Source organism: Callithrix jacchus, chromosome X (genome assembly GCF_049354715.1).
Source record: "Callithrix jacchus isolate 240 chromosome X, calJac240_pri, whole genome shotgun sequence".
Classification (NCBI taxonomy): Eukaryota; Metazoa; Chordata; class Mammalia; order Primates; family Cebidae; genus Callithrix; species Callithrix jacchus.
Genome location: NC_133524.1, coordinates 136,671,105 through 136,691,207, shown reverse-complemented (window position 1 = coordinate 136,691,207; position 20,103 = coordinate 136,671,105). Strand labels below are relative to the sequence as shown.

Here is a 20,103-nt window from a genome sequence, read left to right as displayed (position 1 = left end):
AGGTTAGTACCTTACATGGCATCTATCAGGGTAACAGGATAACATCAATTGTTGCTTCAGAGCCTTTTTTTATTTCCAAATTTAAATGAAATATTATTGTGGAGAACTTTACATTTTTTTCCTTGAGCTATTATTTTCTTTTCATAGGAGTCTTTTTCTTGATAGGGGAAAAAACCTTAATTAGCATAAATCTTGGATGGACTTTCACTATAAATAGGCAATTCAGATTGTAGTCTTAATTGAAAAATAAATTTCTGTCAATGGCAAAAAACAAAAACAAAAACCAAAAACCGGCCCAGCCTTTTTTTTTTTTTTTTAAATTATGTATATGTAACATTAGGCAAAATTACTTAAAGTCAGTAAATTTTTACTCAAGGAATTCCATGTCGTGATTTCTTCTACTGTCCATCAAGGTCACTTTAGATCCTCTAAAGAGCTGGAGTCAAAAGATTTATCTTCAAGTTAGCCCCTTTTAATGAAACTGATGCTTATTTTAATCCAATTGTCCCGTCAGCCCATAATACTTTCATTTTGGCTTCTGTCATCTCCTTTTAATATGGATACACTGATGAAAACTTCAAAATTCACCAAGAGTATTTTAGGATCTAATTTCTTCAACCAGTTTACTTTAGGGTCATTTTTGCTGTAGGTGGTAGATTTGCCTGGTTCTCAATTTGGCACTGTCTCTTAACATGAATGAGTTCAAATCATAATCATTCCTAAGGGATCACACTCAAGAATAGTACAGATGTGTGGAATATGCCAATACCTAAGGTAAAAAAGTAGATGATTAGATCTTTCATATGTTTAATAACTGTCTTTTTCAAACTTTTAGCAACTGTCTTGTAGTTCTTTCCCACAGATCTAACAACAATCCTATGAGTGAAGTAAAACCACAGAGTTACTCTGTGAGGCATTTCCGACAACGTGCAGGCTATAGGAATGCAGTGTTCTTTTAGTAACCTTTCCCTCTATGAAGTTTCATATTTACTCCTACTTCTCTTTCTCTCATTTCCCCAGTGTCTTCCTGTTTTCTTCAGAAAAGCAACCAGCTGAATTCTGTAGTATCCTAGAGTTTCTGTGTTGAAACAACATTTTTCATGTAAAATGTTATCGACATGTTTATGGATACATACGCAGTTGTAAGAAAAAATGCAGAGATCCCATGTACTTTACCCAATTTTCCCCCAATGTAACATCTTATAAAATTGCACTATAATGTCACAACCAAGATACTGATGTTCATGCCATCCACCAATATTTTTCATATTTTCCATATTTTGTATTCCTGTGTGTGTGTGTGTGTGTGTGTGTGTGTCTGTGTGCGCGTGTGCACACGCGCGCATGGGGGTGTGTGTGTGTATGGTTTAGTTCTATGCAGTTTTATCCCATGTGTAAGTTCGTGTATCCACTGTCACATCACAGAGCAGATACAGAAGGAAAGAAATATTATTTAAACAGCGTGGTTTAGGCTGGGCGCAGTGGCTCACACCTATAATCCCAGTACTTTGGGAGGCCCAGGTGGGTAGATCACCTGAGGTCAGGAGTTCAAGACCAGCGTGGCCAACATGATGAAGCACCGGCTCTACTAAAAATACAAAAAAGTTAGCTGGGCATGGTGGCAGGCGCCTGTAATCCCAGCTACTTGGGAGGCTGAGGCAGGAGAATTGCTTGAACCTGGGAGGCGGAGGTTGCAGTGAGCCAAGATCATGCCACTGCACTCCAGCCTGGGCAACAAGAGTGAAACTCCGTTCCCTCCCCCGCCAAAAGAAAAACAAAAAACAAATCCAGTGTGCTTTAAAGTCTCTGTCACTGAGTCCCCCAGATTGTTCCAACTGCCTCGTTTGGCTGGTGCTAACACAGTTTTAGAGAGCAATCTCAGGTTACATAATTTAGAAGCAAGCTGATTAACTGAAACTTTGACCTGAGAAAGCAGAGGAGCTGTAGTCCTGGGTGTGACGTCCTGGGAGGCCAGTTGGCATGGTCCTAAAGTATAATAATCATTTATTTTAAATTGTATGTCCATGTGAGCTTGCATTGGAAACAGCCTAGTAAAAGCTACTTAGTCCATCATACCAATAGGAGTCATTAAAATTCTACCTGCTTATTAGCAACTAAAAACTAGTAGTGGAAAGGGAATAATAATTCTTCTAAGAAGACAATAAAAAACCTGCCAGGTTGTGCATTGGTTTACAGTCCCATAAATAGAAACTAACATTTATTGTCAGGAAGGTAGTCAAGGACATTTGAATACTGTATTTATAGAGAACTACATATGCTTTTAGTAACTAATACGCACCCTAACATACTTAAACAGTTAACATCTTTAGTGAAGTTCATTTACTCCTTTACTGCCTATTTATAACCAGCTAGACACTGTATGCTAGACAATGGGGACCAAGTGGTGAATAAAAACAAAAGTGGTTCATGCCCTTATGGACCTTACCCAATTTATAATGGAAAACCCAACAATTCTTTTAATTACTCATTTTCATAAGTTTTACCAATAGAATACAGAGCTAGCAGAAATAGGATATGTTTTGTTAGGGTAGCAGGATGTTCTGTCTGTGAAGACGACATTTAAGCAGATAACTGAGGAATGAAGACTTACTTCTACAAAGGGGTTTGGGAGTAGATACTGGAACCAGCTTGCTCAAAGACCCGGAGTTGGGCAAGAGTCAGGCCCATTGGGGAAACTTAAAGGAGGCTAGTGGGGCTGAAATGCACACTTGGTAGAACCGGGGGAAGACGGCAGTGAATGGGATTTTGTAATCTAACTTTGGTATCCTATCATGTGCCAGGCACTGTTCTACTTGTTGGGGACGCACTGATGAGCAAAACAGATGGAAATCTCTGACCTTTTGGGTCTTATATTCTAATATAGGAAGGTGTTGTTAGGGTACAGGATAAAATAATGTAACAAAAGCTCCAAAATATAGTGGTCAAAAAAAATTACAGACATTTGGTTCTCTGGCATATAACAACCCAGAGAAGGTAAGCAGCCTCTTTTTTATGAGGCCATCCAGCATTCCAGGCTGCATGGGTCAATTCTGTCTTCCACAGCATTTGGTTTTCAAGTACCAGCCAACATGAAGGAAAGGGATTTAGTACAAGCTTCTTTGGGAAGGTGACCAGGAACTTTCACGTATCAGTTTTGTGCACATGCCATTGGAGAAATCTTAGTCATGTAGCCCTCCCTAGCCATAAGGGAGACAAGGAAATGTAGTTTATGGATGGAAAACCAGGTGTTCAGCGAGAAAGGAAGAACAGATTTGGGAGGACAACCCACTGGACAGGGAGACAGGCAGTAAACAACATATTTGTAATATCTCTTATGCTAGTGATGAGTGATAAACGAAAAATAAAACAGAATTATGACAGAAAGTGCCGGGGTGAGGGTTGCAGTTTTTCAAAGGGTGATGAAGGCCTTACTCAGAAGGTGTCATTTGAATAAATCTGCAGATGAAGTTTTATGAGCAACAAATACCATTTTGGGTTGTTGGGAAGTCTATAAGAATGCATGTCTGGTTTTAACATGCTCGAATCTTGGACCTAGTCAGACCCCATCAGAAAGTGTGTAGTTAGTGTGGAAAGGCACCGTTATGCCAAAGTTTCACCTACTGCAAGCAATACAAGGCCTTAATGAATGTTAAATTAATGAGTTACAATGCTAGGACCTGGACTGAGGTATCTGTCTGAGAGATTTTCTCCTGGCTTTTTTTTTTTGAAGACAGCATCTAGCCCTGTCACTAAGGCTAGAGTACAGTGGTGCAACCATAGCCCACTGCAGCCTCAACCTCCTGTCCTTAAGTGATTCTCCCACGTCAGCCTCCCAGGTAGCTAGAACTACAGGTTTATGATGCCATGACCCCAGCTAATTTTTTTTTTGTAGAGATGAGGTGTCACTGTATTGCTCAGGCTTGTCTTGAACTCATGGGCTCCAGCAATCCTCCTGCCTCAACCTCCCAAAGTGCTGAGCTTATAGACATGAGGCACTGTGCCCCGCCTTGTCTTGGCTTTTTCTTAGATGGAAAGCTTAGCTCCCAAAGAAGGGAGGGACTAAGATTCCTCTGCCACACACACACAGTTCAGAGTGTTGCACATACTTGGACTGTAGGGATATTTGTGTGTGTGTGGGAGGACATTAGGAGGGAAGGTAGGTTTTTGCTAAGGGTAGAAATTGTTTATAGTGTGAGTTTGCTGTAGAGCTCTAGTTACTTCAGTTAGCCATTGTCAGTGCAGTTTAAGGATGTGGTGACATGAAAGAGTGGAAGTATTTTCATTTTTGCCCTTGATCTTCCAAATCTTGCTTAGTAGCCTTTCCAATTACAGCAGGCAGTATTTTCCAACTTTTTGCTATTTTCTTTAATCATATTTGAGTGCTGTTTTAAACATTTTTACATAAAATACATAAGTACTTTAAAAAAACTTTTTCTGTATCACGTTTTAAAACCTTTTTCTGTATCACGTTTTTAAAGGTAACTCATTTGTTTAATGAGCTAAAAGAAAATAATTTTCTGCCTATTCTTTCTCTAATCTCCTTCCTACTTACAACATCCCTAGGTTGGGGTAAATAGATCGTCTTTGGGATTTCTTGTTTTTGTAGTAAATTATGTTTCACTAGGGAACTTACAGTTTAAGAAGGTAGATAGGATGCATTAATAATATAATGAAAATACAAGATAGAAAGTGATAAATGCCCTGAGAAGGTGAAAGATGCTCCTGTAGTTCCGAGACTATGGAATGAGATGAATAACCCTGTCAGTCTGCTTCCACAATTATGAAAGGAGACATTAAAGCTAACTATGAGCTTAACATACAATACTCTCAAAAAGAATTTTCCATTCTTGGAAAAGGGAAACATTTGATCTGTCATTCTACTGGTTAAGTATTTTTGTAAGCCCCGTCTTTTCCTCGGCACAGATAAAATCCATTTTTTTTCTTTCACACTGTGCCATAGGGAACAATTCAATTCAGATTGGAAAAAGCACTGCTAATCCCTTAACAGCATGTTGTAGAGGCATTGAAAGTTAGCCTTGAATCTTTCTTCCTTTCTCTCACTTCATCTTACCCAGTTCATCACCCAGTTCCACAGACTGTGGTCCTCTGAATGTTTTTTAGATCCACTTTTGCTACTTTTGTTCCACCTCTGCAAAGCAGCTAGGCTGACTCTTTTTAAAACATACATTAAGTCAGTTTCTAGTAAGACTCCTTATCCCTAGTAATTCCCTTCATACTTAGAGCACAATTCAAACTACTTACTCTGCCTGCTAGGCTCCGTATGCCTGCCTACAACAATGTATCTGGACTTCCCTGAGGCATCTACCCTCTTACTGTACTTTGTTCATACTGTGTGTGATTTTCCCACTGTATGGAACTGTCTCCCCAACGACCCCATTTCTGCTCCTCCTTCAGAACTAAGTTCAAGTGTCTCTTCCTTAAAGAAGCCTTCCCTGACCCAAGCTAATGTCAGACCACCCAGTCTTAGAGGACCTCATAGTACCTTGTACTTCTCTTATGCACCTCTTCCTGCAATTGTAATTAATGAATTATGGGACTAGTTATTAGCTCCCCTCTACCTCTAGAACGACATCTAAAAAATAAAAAAGCATGTGTGTTTTAATTTACTCACTACTCTCCCGAGTACCAGTGTCTAGTCTATTTCTGGGCACTGGAATAAATGCTTAAAAAATATCTGTTGCAAAAGAAAAAAGAGCAAAAGATTCATAATTATATAAATTTGGTTTTGAATTTTGTTTAGGTCCTTACATTTGATCATAGGTTTTTCAATGTTGTTGGAGTGTTCACAAAAGACAAGAGAGTGCACCACATCACCTGGGAGCTGTTAGAAATGCAATTCACAGGCCTCTGATTGAGACCTGCTGCCTCAGAAACTCTGGGGGTAGGGCCTGGTATCTGTGTTCTAACAAACCCTCCAGGTGATGGTGACGCATAATAAAATTTGAGAACCAGTGTTCTGTAAGAATATTGAGTGAAGGTTAACTTTGTCCTAGTTCGGGCTGCTCTAACAGAATACCACAGACTGGCTGGCTCAGACAACCCAGAAATTTATTTTTCAAAGTTCTAGAGCCTGGTAAGTCCAAGATGAAGGTTCTGACAGGTAAGATGTCTGGTGAGGACACTCTACCTAGTTTGCAGATGCTGTCTTCTGGTTGAGATCAGAGAGAGAGGTATAGCAAACTCTTTAGCCTTAAAAATTTTTTTTTTTTTTTACGCTTACTGGTTTATTATAAAGGGTACTGCAGAGGATACAGATGAAGAGATGTATAGGGTGAGGTATGGGAAAAGAGGCTCAGAGCTTCCAGGCCCGTCCTGGGGGTGCCACCCTTCAGGAACCTCCTCGTGTCAGCTATCCGAAAGCTCACTGATCCCTGACCCGTTGCATTTTTATGGAAGCTTCATGACATCATCATTCCTTCTCCCAGCGTATAGGGTGGGACTTTCTCTTGGAAGGCTCTTAAGACCTTCAGTAACAAAGGAGGGCAGGAAAAGGTCAGAGGCCTGCCCCTGTGTCCTAACACACTCAACATTATAACAAAATACTGTAACAAGGGCTATGGGATTTATGAGCCAGGAACCATGGATGAATATATATATCATCACACCACAGGCCACCCCCTGGTTTTTGACAATGGATTTTTTTTTTTTTTTTTGAGACAGAGTTTCACTCTTGTTACCCAGGCAGGAGTGCAATGGCGCAATCTCGGCTCACCGCAACCTCCACCTCCTGGGTTCAAGCAATTCTCCTGCCTCAGCCTCCCGAGTAGCTGGGACTACAGGCGCGCACCACCATGCCCAGCTAATTTTTTATTTTTAGTAGAGATGGGGTTTCACCTTGTTGACCAGGATGGTCTCGATCTCTTGACTCGTGATCCACCCGCCTCGGCCTCCCAAAGTGCTGGGATTATAGGCGTGAGCCACCGCGTTTGGCCCGATGATGGATTTTTTACATAAAAATATATGCTGTTCACAATCATTAATAATTAGTTCAGCCAATCATAGTATATGAATGTCTTCTAGGATGAGGCCACTCGTGTTTGTGGGTTTCCTCTCAATCTTGTCAGCTCCCAAAAGCAGGAGTGGCCTTGGTAAATATATATAGCATTACCTTTTCGGGCATCTGGGATTATTGAGTTTAGAGACAGTGTTATCCTTGGCTCCGAGATTCTTGAGTTGGTAACATAATATTTAATTTTCCTCAATTAATAACCTATTTATTCATTTCAGCTAGTATTTCTCCTTCTCTCCATTAGTATTCTAACTTTTTCAACTCTGGAGGAGGCATTAGAATTGCCTCTGTGCTGGTCTAGATTGCAGGCTGCAGTACAAGTCTGGCAAGTACCTTCTCAGTCCATTCCCATTCAGACAGGATACGGTAACAAAGGTGCAGAACTAGTGAGCTGTTTTTACCAGCAGGCAATATAGCTGCAGTCACTGTTAGCCCCAGTTTTGCTAGATGGATTGAAGGCACAACCCATCATGACCTTAGGAATTTTGACTTAAGGTTTAAAAACATAGTTTTAGTTTTTTGATTAGAAATCTTCCCTTTTGTTCTAGCACTTGTAGTTGCAGCCCTGGTACTAGGGCCGTTGCATCAGGCAGGGGAGAAAAAAGTAAATATTTTTTTTCCTGAGGTGATTTGAGGAAGAAAGAACAAACTGTATTCTTTATGTTAATGTAGTCTTCCCTTGACAGGAACTACACAGTCATAGCAGTGTGAACCCCAAATATGAGACAGCTCTCAGTTAATTTAGGAAGTTTATTTTGCCAAAGTTAAGGATGGCCTGTAACAGCCTTAGGAGGTCCTGACGACATGTGCGTAAGGTGGTCTGGGTACCGCTTAGTTTTATACGTTTTAGGGAGACCTGAGGCATCAATCAATATGTACCTTGGTTCACTTGAGAAAGGCCGGGCAACTTGAAGCTGGGAGGGGGCTTTCAGGTCATAGGTAGATAAGAGACAAAAGATTGCATTCTTTTGAGTTTCTGGTTATCCTTTCCAAAGGAAGCAATCAAATATTCATCTCAGTGAGGAGGTTGACTTTGAATAGAATGGGAGGCAGGTTTGCCCTAAGCAGTCCCCAGTTTGACTTTTCTCTTTAGCTTAGTGATTTTGGGGTTCCAAGATTTATTTTTCTTTCACACCAGCATCCTCCCCACCTCCTCTTCCCCAGATAAACCAGAAAAGCAGAGAGAAAAAAAATCTAGCAAGGATACCCTAGTCCCACTCATGTTGAATGTGAGCACAGTCATGAAGGTGTGTAAGCCAACCTTTCATGCTTTTATCTCCCGTTTTAGACAGCCAAGGTTGTCTACTTCTCTGTCAAACTGTTTCTCTAAGGAGAATATCTCTCTGCCCATTGTTGGACTTTGTGGGCTGTAAAGTGTGCTCCTTGGTCTGAAAAAATGGTCAGCTATCCAAATCCAGGCAAAATTTTCTGTGTGTTTTTTTTTTAATGGTACTCTGAGCATTTTCATCTTCCATTAGATAAGCAAAACCCATTCCAGAGTCAGTGTCTATTCTTGTCAGGTCCCATTTTTTGCTTCCCCCAGGGCTACCAACATCAGTCTCAGTTGCTGGCTATGTTCAGGGTCTTCGCACCAGAGAATCTGCCCCACAGTCACCAATAATCTGTTTCTTTTGCTGAGAAACAGAACAGTTCTTTCTGACATTTTGTGCTTGAGAGGAGGGTGCAAAAGGAATATGTCTATATTCAGCCCATCTCTGTAGTGCTACAATACCCCCATATTCACTCATTTCATGGATCCAGGTGCCACCTCAAGGGAGCACACAGGGATATCTGCTTGATGATTGCAGTCACCTTCCGAACTTGGGAATTCTGATGGGCACTGACTTACTCCTTTAATGCACCCCCTCAAATCTCCATAGGGCCGTGCTTCATGTGGGCATTCTTCTAGTAGGCCAGGTGTCCATGGCCGTCTTGCTGAGTGTAGGGCCAGGCCATTTGTCACTGCCCATGAGTCAGTAAAAACCCAAACACAGGGGTTTGCAGCATTGTTCAATTCTTCCATCACTGTTAGAAAAACTGCATGCAATTCAGCCCACTGAGTGGATCTGTTTTTAACCTTCTTTGATCCAAGTAGCAGCCTTCCAAACAGGATGGTGTCCATTCACTTTGGAACTGTCTGGCTTATTTAAAGGGCACTAACTCTTCCAGGCTTAACTGCCATGATCTAATCACCTCTCAAAGGCCCTACCTCCTAATACCATATTGAGGGTTAGGATTTCAACATTAAGAATTTGGGGTTGAGGGGAACCCAAACATTCATAATACTTGATAAATAAAATATAAAGTACAGATTACACCTCCTTACCTAGTTATAAGATTAAGTCCATTGTTCCTGACCAACACTGGGTAATGAACTACTTTTTTCCCCCCTCCCCATTTTATCAGTTGATGTCTTCAGATGTCAACTGGAATGTAAACAAGCTCTACTTGACCTTGACCAACTAGACTGTAAACAAGTCAACTCAAACTTGAACTTTAAAAAGTAAGAGTTCTACAACTTCTGCTTCCTGAATTCTAACTTTTATGTAGTGTCATATAAGTGCAGGAAATGATTGTAAAATTAATAATACTTATGATTCTATAGTAACTGTTGTTTGGTTTTAATTTGTTTCAAAAATGTCTATTGTAAAATGACAAAACCTTTTTTTTCTAAAGCTTAGACTGTAGTTTCTGATTTTGTATCTAAAGTATGCATTAGCAAGTTTTGAATGTGCATGTTCTTGGCTGTTCAGGCTCCAGGGTTGTGCTACATCATCAAGCTGTTGTTGCTGATGGATTGACCGCATTGTTAAAAGAGGTCGCTCATCCGGGATTTTGCCACTGGCTCTTAATTTGCCTCATGTTTAACTCAAGGACACTATTTTGACAAAACCACTTCCATCTGATGACTATTAGATGATCCATAGGAAATGAATTGCAGGTTTTTTTCTTGTATAACAGGTGTCCAGGGCTCATTGATTGGCTTTCTGATATTGGTTATAAGCAGAGTTTGAATGGGGATTCTTTCTTGAGATAACCAAGAAATATTTTTAAATGTTTTTTTAAAAAAAGCTTAATTTTAGAATCGTTTTAGATTTACAGAAAAGTTACAAAGATCGTATAGTTTCCATATACCCTGCACCCATTTCCCCTATTGTTAACATCTTGCACTAGTAATGTGTACATTCATCACAATTAATGAATCAATATTCATACATTACTTTAAACTAAAGTTTATACTTAGATTTTTTTCAGTTTTTCTTTAATTTCATTTTCCTGTTCCAGGGTCCCTTCCAAGATACCACATTACTTTTTTTTGTTTGTTTGTTTTGAGACGGAGTCTCCCTCTTTTGCCCAGGCTGGAGTGCAGTGATGCGATCTTGGCTTACTGCAACCTCCGCCTCCTGGATTCAAGCAATTCTCCTGTCTCAACCTCCCAAGTAGCTGGCATTACAGGCGCCCACCACCATGCCTGGCTAATTTATTTTTGTTTGTTTCTTTTTTAGTATAGACAGGGTTTTGCCATGTTGGCTAGGCTGGTTTTGAGCTCTTGACCTCAAGTGATCCACCCATCTTGGCCCTCCCAGAATGCTAAGATTACATGCTTGAGCCATGGCGCCCGGCCCTGCATTACATTTAGTCATCATGTCTCCTTAGGCTCTTCTTGGCTGTGACAGTTTCTCAGACTTTCCTTCATTTTGGTGATGTTGACAATTTTGAGGGATACCATCAGGTATTTTGTAGAATGTCCCTCATTTGGGATTTGTCTGATGTTCTCATGATTAGACTGGTGTTACTGTGTTTTGGAAGACAAGAGGTGAAGTGCCATTTCACATCATATTAAAGGTAAATGTTGGTGTTGCTGTAACTCAACTATCTAAAGTACTGGTTGCCACTACTACTTTAGATTTACTATTAATTTACTGTACTCTTTCCATACCGTACTCTATGGCAACAAGTCACTAAGAGTAGCAGAAGGTACTGTTATTTATTTAAGTAGGAGACTCTAAATAGTATCATTTCTTGCTGAGTGAGACCTTCTCCATTGTTTTTCAGTATCTCCTTTTAAGTTTTACTTTAATTAGGAGACAAGTATATGCAGTTAACGTGTTTCAAATGTAGATTTAAATTGTGAGCGGATTTGACATTAAAACGAATATTTTAGTGAATATTCTGGAGCACTTAGTGGGAACCTAATGTATTTGTGCAAATGCTCCTGTGTCTACTTGATGCCCAAATCTACTCATCCCCCAACTTTCAGGCCTTCTCTCTTTGCCTGTAGCTCCTGGAATCTGATTGCCTCGTAACTAAAACCCTTATGAAAACATTTGGGTAGAGTGGTCCAGGATTTCTTTGCTTGGTAAGAACTCACTTGCTAAAATGGTTTTTATTAAAATATGTTTGTGCTTCACTACTGTGTTTCTTTTGCCAGAATAGATGCAGTCCTAAAGATTTGCTTGTCTTCCTAATTCCTTTCTTAATACCTCATAGCGGTGACTCAGCTATTGATCTGAAGGGATAGTAACAGCCCTACACGTGTTCTTTGCAAATTCTGATATCTTAAGAACTGAGAGCTTTGAAAAAGAACATTGCTTTACTGATTTAAATTCAAGCCTGCTTCAAACCAAATAATATACAGCATGTGTCATAAAGAAGGTTCATTCTTAGAAATCATCAGATTCAAAAGGAGCAAAGGATGAGAAGAAGGAATTAAAGCAAGTGATAGTTTTTGCCCAAAGACTGATAACCAGGGTCAGTGCCTTGGGAACTGATAATCAGGGTCAGTGCCCATTCACTTTTTACCCACCCCAGTTCTAATTCATGTCCCTGGCTTCTTTTTTTTTTTGAGACAGGGGTTTGCTCTGTTGTCCAGACTGGAGTACACTGGCATCATCATAACTCACTGCAGCCTTGACTTCCCTGGTTCAAGAGAGCCTCCTGCCTCAGCCTCCCAAGTAGTTGGGATTACAGGCATGTGCCACCACACCTGGCTAAATGTCCCTGGCTTCTAACATGTGCTTAAAGCACTTCTTTTTTTTTTTTTTTTTTTGAGATGGAGTTTCACTGTTGTTACACAGACTGGAGTGCAATGGCACGATCTTGGCTCACCGCAACCTCCGCCTCCTGGGTTCAAGCAATTCTCCTGCCTCAGCCTCCCGAGTAGCTGGGACTACAGGCGTGCACCACCATGCCCAGCTAATTTTTGTGTTTTTAGTAGAGATGGGGTTTCACCTTGTTGATCAGGATGGTCTCGATCTCTTGACCTCATGATCCACCCGCCTCGGCCTCCCAAAGGGCTGGGATTATAGGCGTGAGCCACCGCACCCAGCCTAAAGTACTTCTTAGACAGACTGTCCCAGTAGGAAAGGTGCACAGAAAATAAACACTATTTTTGCGGGGCGGGTGGGGGGAGACATAGTCTCACTCTGTTGCCCAGGCTAGAGTGAAGTGGCGCAATCTCAGCTCACTGCAACCTTCTCATCCCAGGTTCAAGCGATTCTCTTGCCCCAGCTTCCTGAGTAGCTGAAATGAGAAGTATGCGATGCCCAGCTAATTTTTGTATTTTTAGTGAAGACAGGGTTTCATCAGGCTGGTCTCGAACTCCTGGCCTCAAGCTGTCCACCCCCTTTGGCCTCCCAAAGTGCTGGGATTACAGGCGTGAGCCTCTGAGCTCAACCCAATTCACTTTTCACTGAAGTTGACCTTTAGTATATTAGTAGTTTTGGATTCTAGTTTGACTTATCACTAGAAAAAATAGTGAACAACATATCTCACTATGTTTAGGTGCATCTACAATAAAAGGCAAATAGACAAAAATAGGGTTTTTTTTTGCTGCACAAATTTATTAATCTAAGTTCTGCCTAATGAGGTCTAGGGGAACTCCATGAATTTGAGCGATATGCCAAAAAAGGGAGCTACAGGATATTTAGGTTTATTTACATTATTTTCCTCAGTGTCACTTTCCAGTATCTCTTATGTCTGTTTACCATGTGGAAGAATCTAGTACTACTTTTAAAATTTATGTTTAACTTTTATTTGTAAACTTGCTTTAGAAATATGTATTTTTTTTTTTTCTGTCACCCAAGCTGGAGTGTAGTGGTGTGATCTCAGTCACTGCAACCTCCACCTTTTGGGTTCAAGTGCCTGCCTCAGCCTCTCAAGTAGCTGGTATTACAGGTATATGCCACCATGCCTGGCTAATTTTTCTATTTTTTGTGGAGACAGGGTTTCACTATGTTGCCCAGGCTGTTCTTGAACTCCTGACCTCAAGTGATCCACCTGCCTCAGCCTCCCAAAGTGCTGGAATTACAGGTGTGAGCTACTGCACCTGGCCTAGAATAGCTTTAGATTTACAGGAAGTTTGTGAAGATTCTTCAGACAATTCCTGTATACGCCCCACACCCAGTTTCCCTTATTATTGTTATTATTATTATTTTTGAGACAGTGTCTCACTTTCACTCAGGCTGGAATGCAGTGGCCCAATCTTGGCTCATTGTAACCTCAGCCTCCCGGGTTCAAGCAATTCTTCTACCTCAGCCTCCTTAGTAGCTGGGACCACAGTCATGTGCCACCACGCCCAGCTGATTTTTGTACTTCAGTAGAGATGGAATCTTGCCATGTTTCCAGGCTGGTCTCGAACTCCTGGGCTCAAGTCATCTGCCCACCTTGGCCTCCCAAAGTGCTGGGATTTCAGGTGTGAGCCACCACACCCAGCTCAGTTTCCCTTATTATTAACATCTTACATTAGAATGGTACATTTGTCATAATTAATAAGCCAATATGAATATATTCTTCTTATTGGGAGGCTGACCAGGCCTTGAGGTCAGGAGTTCGAGAACAGCCTGGCCAACATGGTGAAACTCTGTTTCTACTAAAATAAAAAAAAATTAGCCGGGCGTGGTGGGACACATGTAGTCCTAGGTGGGACTACTTGGGAGGCTGAGACTTGAGAATTGCTGAACCCAGGAGGCAGGGGTTCCAGTGAGCCAAGCTTGCACCACTGCCCTCCAGCCTGGGCAGACAGAGTGAGACTCTGTCTCAAGAAAGATAGGAAGAAAAAAAATATATGTATGTATATAATTAACTAAAGTTTATACTTTATTAATATTTCCTTAGTTTTTCTCAAATGTCCTTTTGCTTTTTCAGGATCCATCTAGGACACCACATCATATTTAGTCATCATATTTATTTGGACTCCTCTTGGCTGTGACAGTTTTTCAGACTTTCCTTGTTTTTGGTGGAAACCTTGACAGTTTCGAGGAGCACTGGTCAGGTGTTTTGTAGAATGTCCTTCAACTGGGATTTGTCTGATGTTTTTCTCATGATTAGATGTCAGTTGTGGATTTTGGGGAGGAAGACCAGGGAGGTGAAGGGCCATTCTCATCATTATTATATCCATGGTACATAGTGTCAACAGACTTATCACTGGTGATGTTAACTTGGTCACCTGTCTGAAGTAGTGTTTGTTAGCTTTATACACTGTACAGTTATCTTTTTAAAAATAGGTTTATATTGATTTTTCTGTCTATGATTCTGGAGAGGAGACTGGTTCGTTTTATTTATTCATTCAGCAGAATTTATTGTGAGTTAAAGAAAGTGTGTAGTTTTAGGTAAAATTTTTTTTTGAGGTGGAATTTCTCTCTTTTTGCCCAGGTTGGAGTATAATGGGACGATCTTTGATCACCGCATCCTTTGCCTCCTGGGTTCAAGTGATTCTCCTGCCTGAGCCTCCCAAGTAGCTGGGATTACAGGCGCATGCCACTACAGCCAGCTAATTTTGTATTTTTAGTAGAGATGGGGTTTTACCATGTTGGCCAGGCTGGTTTCAAACACCTGACCTCAGGTGATCTGCTTGCCTTGGCCTCCCAAAGTGCTGGGATTGCAGGCATGAGCCACGGTGCCCAGCCAGTTATTAGGTAAATTTTAAAATTTTTTCCTTAAAGGCCTACTTTTACTAATTAGAGAAATCAGACATACTTAAACAATAGCTTATACTTTATAGGTAACAAAAGGTTTGTTATATAGTTAAACTTAAGTCATGGGGGTTTGTTATAGAGATTATTTAGTCACTCAGGTATTAAACTAGTACCCATTAGTTAACACCAACTTTCTAGCCCACCACCAGCTTTTCAGCAAAAATACAGGAAACTTCCCATCTTCTTTCTTCTTCTTTTTTTTTGGCCAATCCCTGACTTGCTTTTGGAATCATCTTTTGTGATGCAAATCTTGATTTGTTCCTCCCCTGTTCATAGCCTCCCCATTTTCTACACCACACCCCACAAGGAATCTAACTTCTTGGGACAACTCATGAAGCCTTTGACCTTTCTGATTCGTGCCTACCTCTCCAGTCTTATTATGTACTATTTTCCATTAAGTTCTTAGTACCCTGGAACTTCATGCAGTTTCCTGCCTACCTGTTCTTCTATTGCATGTGCTATTCCCACTGCCTGGTCACTATTTTTGATTTCCTGGTGAACTCTGGGGCACTGAGAACTTGACAGAAAATGGTATATGGGGAAAAATCACAAGTCTTACTTTCTTCTTCTGTTAAGGTGTACTCCAGCCTCTTGGATGCTGTTGCACTTTATACACCCCCACCAGAAGATTGTAAACTACATCAGTCCAGGTTATCTTTATGTCTTCAGTTTAACACAGAACCTGGCCCAGAGTGGGCAGTCAATAAATGTTTATTGGATGAATAGATGAAGGAATGAGTGAATCAATACAATTTCTGTAGTCTGTTTTTTTAATTTAGTTCTTCCTTGGGGCTCTGATAATGGTACTTAAATGAATCCTACCACTGTTTTGTTTCATTTAGAGATGGGTTCTGACACTGTCACCCAGGCTGAAGTATAGTGGCATTTTCATAGCTCACTGAAGCTTTAAACTTTTGGGCTCAAGCAATCCTTCCATCTCAGCCTCCCAAGTAGCTGGAACCACAGGCATGTTCCACTGTGCCTGACTATTCTTTTTTTATTTTACTTTTTCATTTTTTTTTGTAGAGATGAGATCTTGCTTTGTTAGCTAGGCTGGTCTCAAACTCCTGACTTCAAGGAATCCTCCTGCCTCTGCCTCCCAAAATGTTGGGATTACAGGTGTGAGCCACCACACAAAACTACACTGTTTTGACCATAGCTCCTTGCAAAGCCGGAATCATGCACACTGGCTCATCCATTGCTAGATAAGCTACCTGCCTGCCCAAACAGAGAGAAAAGCCCTTTAGGGGTTTTAGAAAACTCTTGACCCTCTTGCACTCTGTCATTTCTGCTGCCAAGATAAGCCTCTATTATGTCTTTTCAGAACTCTGATCAAGAGGGAGAAATTGCATAGAATAAAAATGTTTCAATCCTTCTCTTCTAAATCAGAGTGGTTGTGAAGTGAGGAGAATTAGTACTTGAATAGGTTGTTGTCTCATTAGGCAGTTCTTTGAATGAGTCATCTACAAACTCAAGCAATTTGTAAGGACAATTATGGCCATTTATTCTGTTGTCAGCCTGTTTTGAATAAATACCAAATGGGGTATTTTGGTTCTTAATTATGCGCTTCTCACCTTCTTTCCAGAGCCCCTTTTTACACACTTATATTAATTAACAGTGAAAAACATATACACAACTTTCATGAACTTTATCTGCCCTGAATATCTTCCTGTGCTTTAATCATGGATCTCAAACTTACAGTTAGAAATCACCCTTTTCAGTTCAAATTAGTTTTAGATGTCTGTCTAAAATACTTAGCTACTTCTGAGGTGGTTTTTTTTTTTGAGATGAAGTCTGCCTTTGTTCCCCAGGCTAGAGTGCAGTGGTGTGATCTTGGCTCACTGCAACCTCCCAGCTCCCAGGTTCAAGCGATTCTCCTGCCTCAGCCTCCCAAGTAGCTGGGATTACAGGTGCCTGCCACTGCAGTCACCTGGCTAATGTTTTTGTATTTTTAGTAGAGATGAGGTTTCACTGTGTTGGCCAGGCTGCTCTTGAACTTCTGACCTCCCAAAGTGCTGGCATTATAGGCGTGAGCTGCGGCGCCTGTCCCCTGGTTGTTATTTTTAAATACAACTTTTTTCTCGAGAATTATGGAGGTATAATTTACTTACAGTAAAATTCACCCTTTTTAGGTATGTAAATATCAATGAATTTTGACAAAATTATATAATTTGTAATCACCACTGAAATCAAATGATAGAATTTTCTGTCACATAAAAAGTTCCCTCTTGCTCCTTTGTAGTCAGTCCCCTCCTTAAACTGCCAACCCCTGGCTACCACTAATCTGATTTCTGTTCCTTACAGTTTTTTCATTTCTAGAATTTCATATAAATGGGATCAAAATATATAGCCTTTGAGTCTGACTTGTTTTACTTGGCATAATGCTTTTGAGAGTCATCTATGTCATTGGATTTATCCAGTTTACTACCTTTCATTGCTGAGTAGAATTCTACTAAATAGATACACTACAATTTGTGTATCCATTCACCAGTAGCTGATGGACATTTGGATTGTTTTCACTTTTTGGTGATTTTGAATAAAGTTGCTGTAAACATTTGTTTTTAGGTTGGACATGGTGGTGGCTCATGCCTGTAATCCCAGCACTTTGGGAGGCCAAGGCGAGTGGATTACTTGAAGTCAGGAATTCGAAACCAGCCTGGCCAAAATACACAAATTAGCTGGGTGTGGTGGTGCGTGCCTGTAGTCCCAGCTACTTGGAGGTTGAGGCATGAGAATCACTTGAACCCGAGAGGCGGAGGTTACAGTGTGCTGAGATTGCGTCACTGCACTCCAGCCTGGGCAATAGAGTAAGACCCCGTCTCAAAAAAAAAAAAAAAAAAAAAAAGTGTTCACATTTCTGTGTAGACGTATATCTTGTTTTCGGTAAATATATAGGTGTGAGATGGCAGGGTAGTGTGAAAAGTATGTATTTAACTTTATAAAGTTGCCAAACTATTTTTCAAAGGGATCATACCATTTTTGTTTCATAACAGCAACATATAAGGTTGCATTTGCTCCATATCCTCACCAGTATTGTTATTGTCTGTTTTAAAACTTTAGTCATTCTGGTAGGTGGATAGCAGTATCGCGTTATAATTTTATTCTGCATTTTTCACAGTGACTAATGATTTTGAACAAGTGTCTTAACATTTTTTTGATTCGGCAGGGTTTTAAAAAATTATACAGCTTTGGGTCGGGAGAGGTGGCTCACACCTGTAATCCCAGTACTTTGGGAGGCCGAGGTGGGTGGATTACTTGAGATCAGGAGTTCGAGACCAGCCTGGCCAACATGGTGAGACCCTGTCTCTCCAAAAATAAAAAATTAGCTGGGTGTCATGGCGGACACCTGTAATCACAGTTACTCGGTAGGCTGAGGCGGGAGAATCACTTGATCCTGGGAGATGGAGGTTACAGTGAGCTGATATCATGCCATTTCACTCCAGCCTGGGCAACAGAGCGAGACTCTGTCTCCAAAAAAAAAAAATTATACAGTTTTGAGTGCTCTTTATATATTCTGGCTACTGGTCCTTTATCAGATAAGTGTTCTGCGAATATTTTTCCCAGTCTATGGCTTGTCTTTTTACTTTTTAAAGAGTGTGTTTCAAAGAGCAGTAGTTTTAAATTTTGATTGAAGTTCCATTTTTCAGTCTTTTCTTTTTATTCATGCAGGATCTTGCTCTGTCACCCAGGCTGGAGAGCAGTGGTTCAATTACGGCTCACTGCTGCCTTGACCGCCTGGACTCAGGCAATCCTCCTACCTCAGCCTCCCGAGTAGCTGGTACTATAGGCGTGCACCACCATGCTCAGCTAATTTTTTGTATTTTTTGTACAAACAGGGTTTTACCGTGTTGCCCTGGCTGGCTGCAAACTCCTGGACTTGAGATCCCCTCACCCTGGCCTCCCAGAGGGCTGAGATTACAAGTATGAGCCACTATGCCCGGCCTCAATATTTTCTTTATGGTTAATGATTTTTCTGTTCTATCTCAGAAACAATTGCCCAACTCAGGATCATGAAGAGTTGCTTCTATTTTTTTCTATAAATTTTATAGCTTTAGTGTTGACATTTCAGTTTGTGATCCATTTCCAGTTGACTTTTATGTATAGTGCAAGAGATTCATTTTTTGAATATAGAGATATCTAATTGTTCCAGCATCATTTGTTTTTAAGACTAAGAAAGTATACTTTGTCTATTAAATTAATTTGGCATCTTTGTCAAAAATTAATTGACTATATATGCATGGGTCAGTTTCTGGAATCTTTATTGTGTTTCATATCAGTGAAACTACATGTTATCCTTTTGCCAATACTGTGCTGTCTTGAATATTATAGCTTTATTTTAAGTCTTGAGATCAATTGGTTATGAGTACTCCAACTTTTTTTTTACAAAATTGTTTAGGTTATGCTAAATTATTTTTTCCATATAATTTTAGAATTCCCTTATACATTTTTGAAAAAGAAACCTGGGATTTTATTTATGACAAATTAAAATCTGTAGATCAATTTGGAGGAGAATTGCAATACTGATGATATTGAGTCTTCTGATCCATAAACACAGCTTATCTCCATGAAGTATTTGATTTCTCTCATCAGTGTTTTTGATACTTTTCAGCCTAGAAATCTTCTAATACTTTGTTAGATTGACCCCTCAGTATCACATTTCTTGATGCTGTTGCAACTGGTGCTTTTAAAAATTTCATTTTCTTGTTCACTGTTGTGTATAAAAATACATTTTTTTAAAAATATAGCACGGAAAAGAAAAAAGAACAATTTGTATGTATTGATCTTATATTCTTCAACTTTTCCAGTCCCTAATTATATCTAGTAGTGTTTTTTTTTTGTTTTTGTTTTTGTTTTTGAGACAATGTCTTGCTCTGTTGCTCAGACTGGAGTACAGTGGCCTGTTCTCAGCTCACTGCAACCTCTGCCTCCCGGGTTCAAGCGATTCTCCTGCCTCAGCCTCCTGAGTAGCTGGGATTACAGGTGCCTGCCATCGCATCTGGCTAGTTTTTGTATTTTTAGTAGAGACGGGATTTCACCATGCTGGCCAAGTGGGTTTCGAACTCCTGACCTCATGATCCTCCCACCTCGGCCTCCCAA

At 40.4% G+C, this 20,103-nt stretch overlaps 1 protein-coding gene across 8 annotated transcripts in view; it reads left to right on the top strand.

The window, feature by feature from the left end:
- The window catches only part of ATP11C (ATPase phospholipid transporting 11C (ATP11C blood group)), a 212,635-nt gene that overhangs the window by 23,630 nt on the left and 168,902 nt on the right, over positions 1-20,103 (top strand). The window lies entirely within an intron of this gene.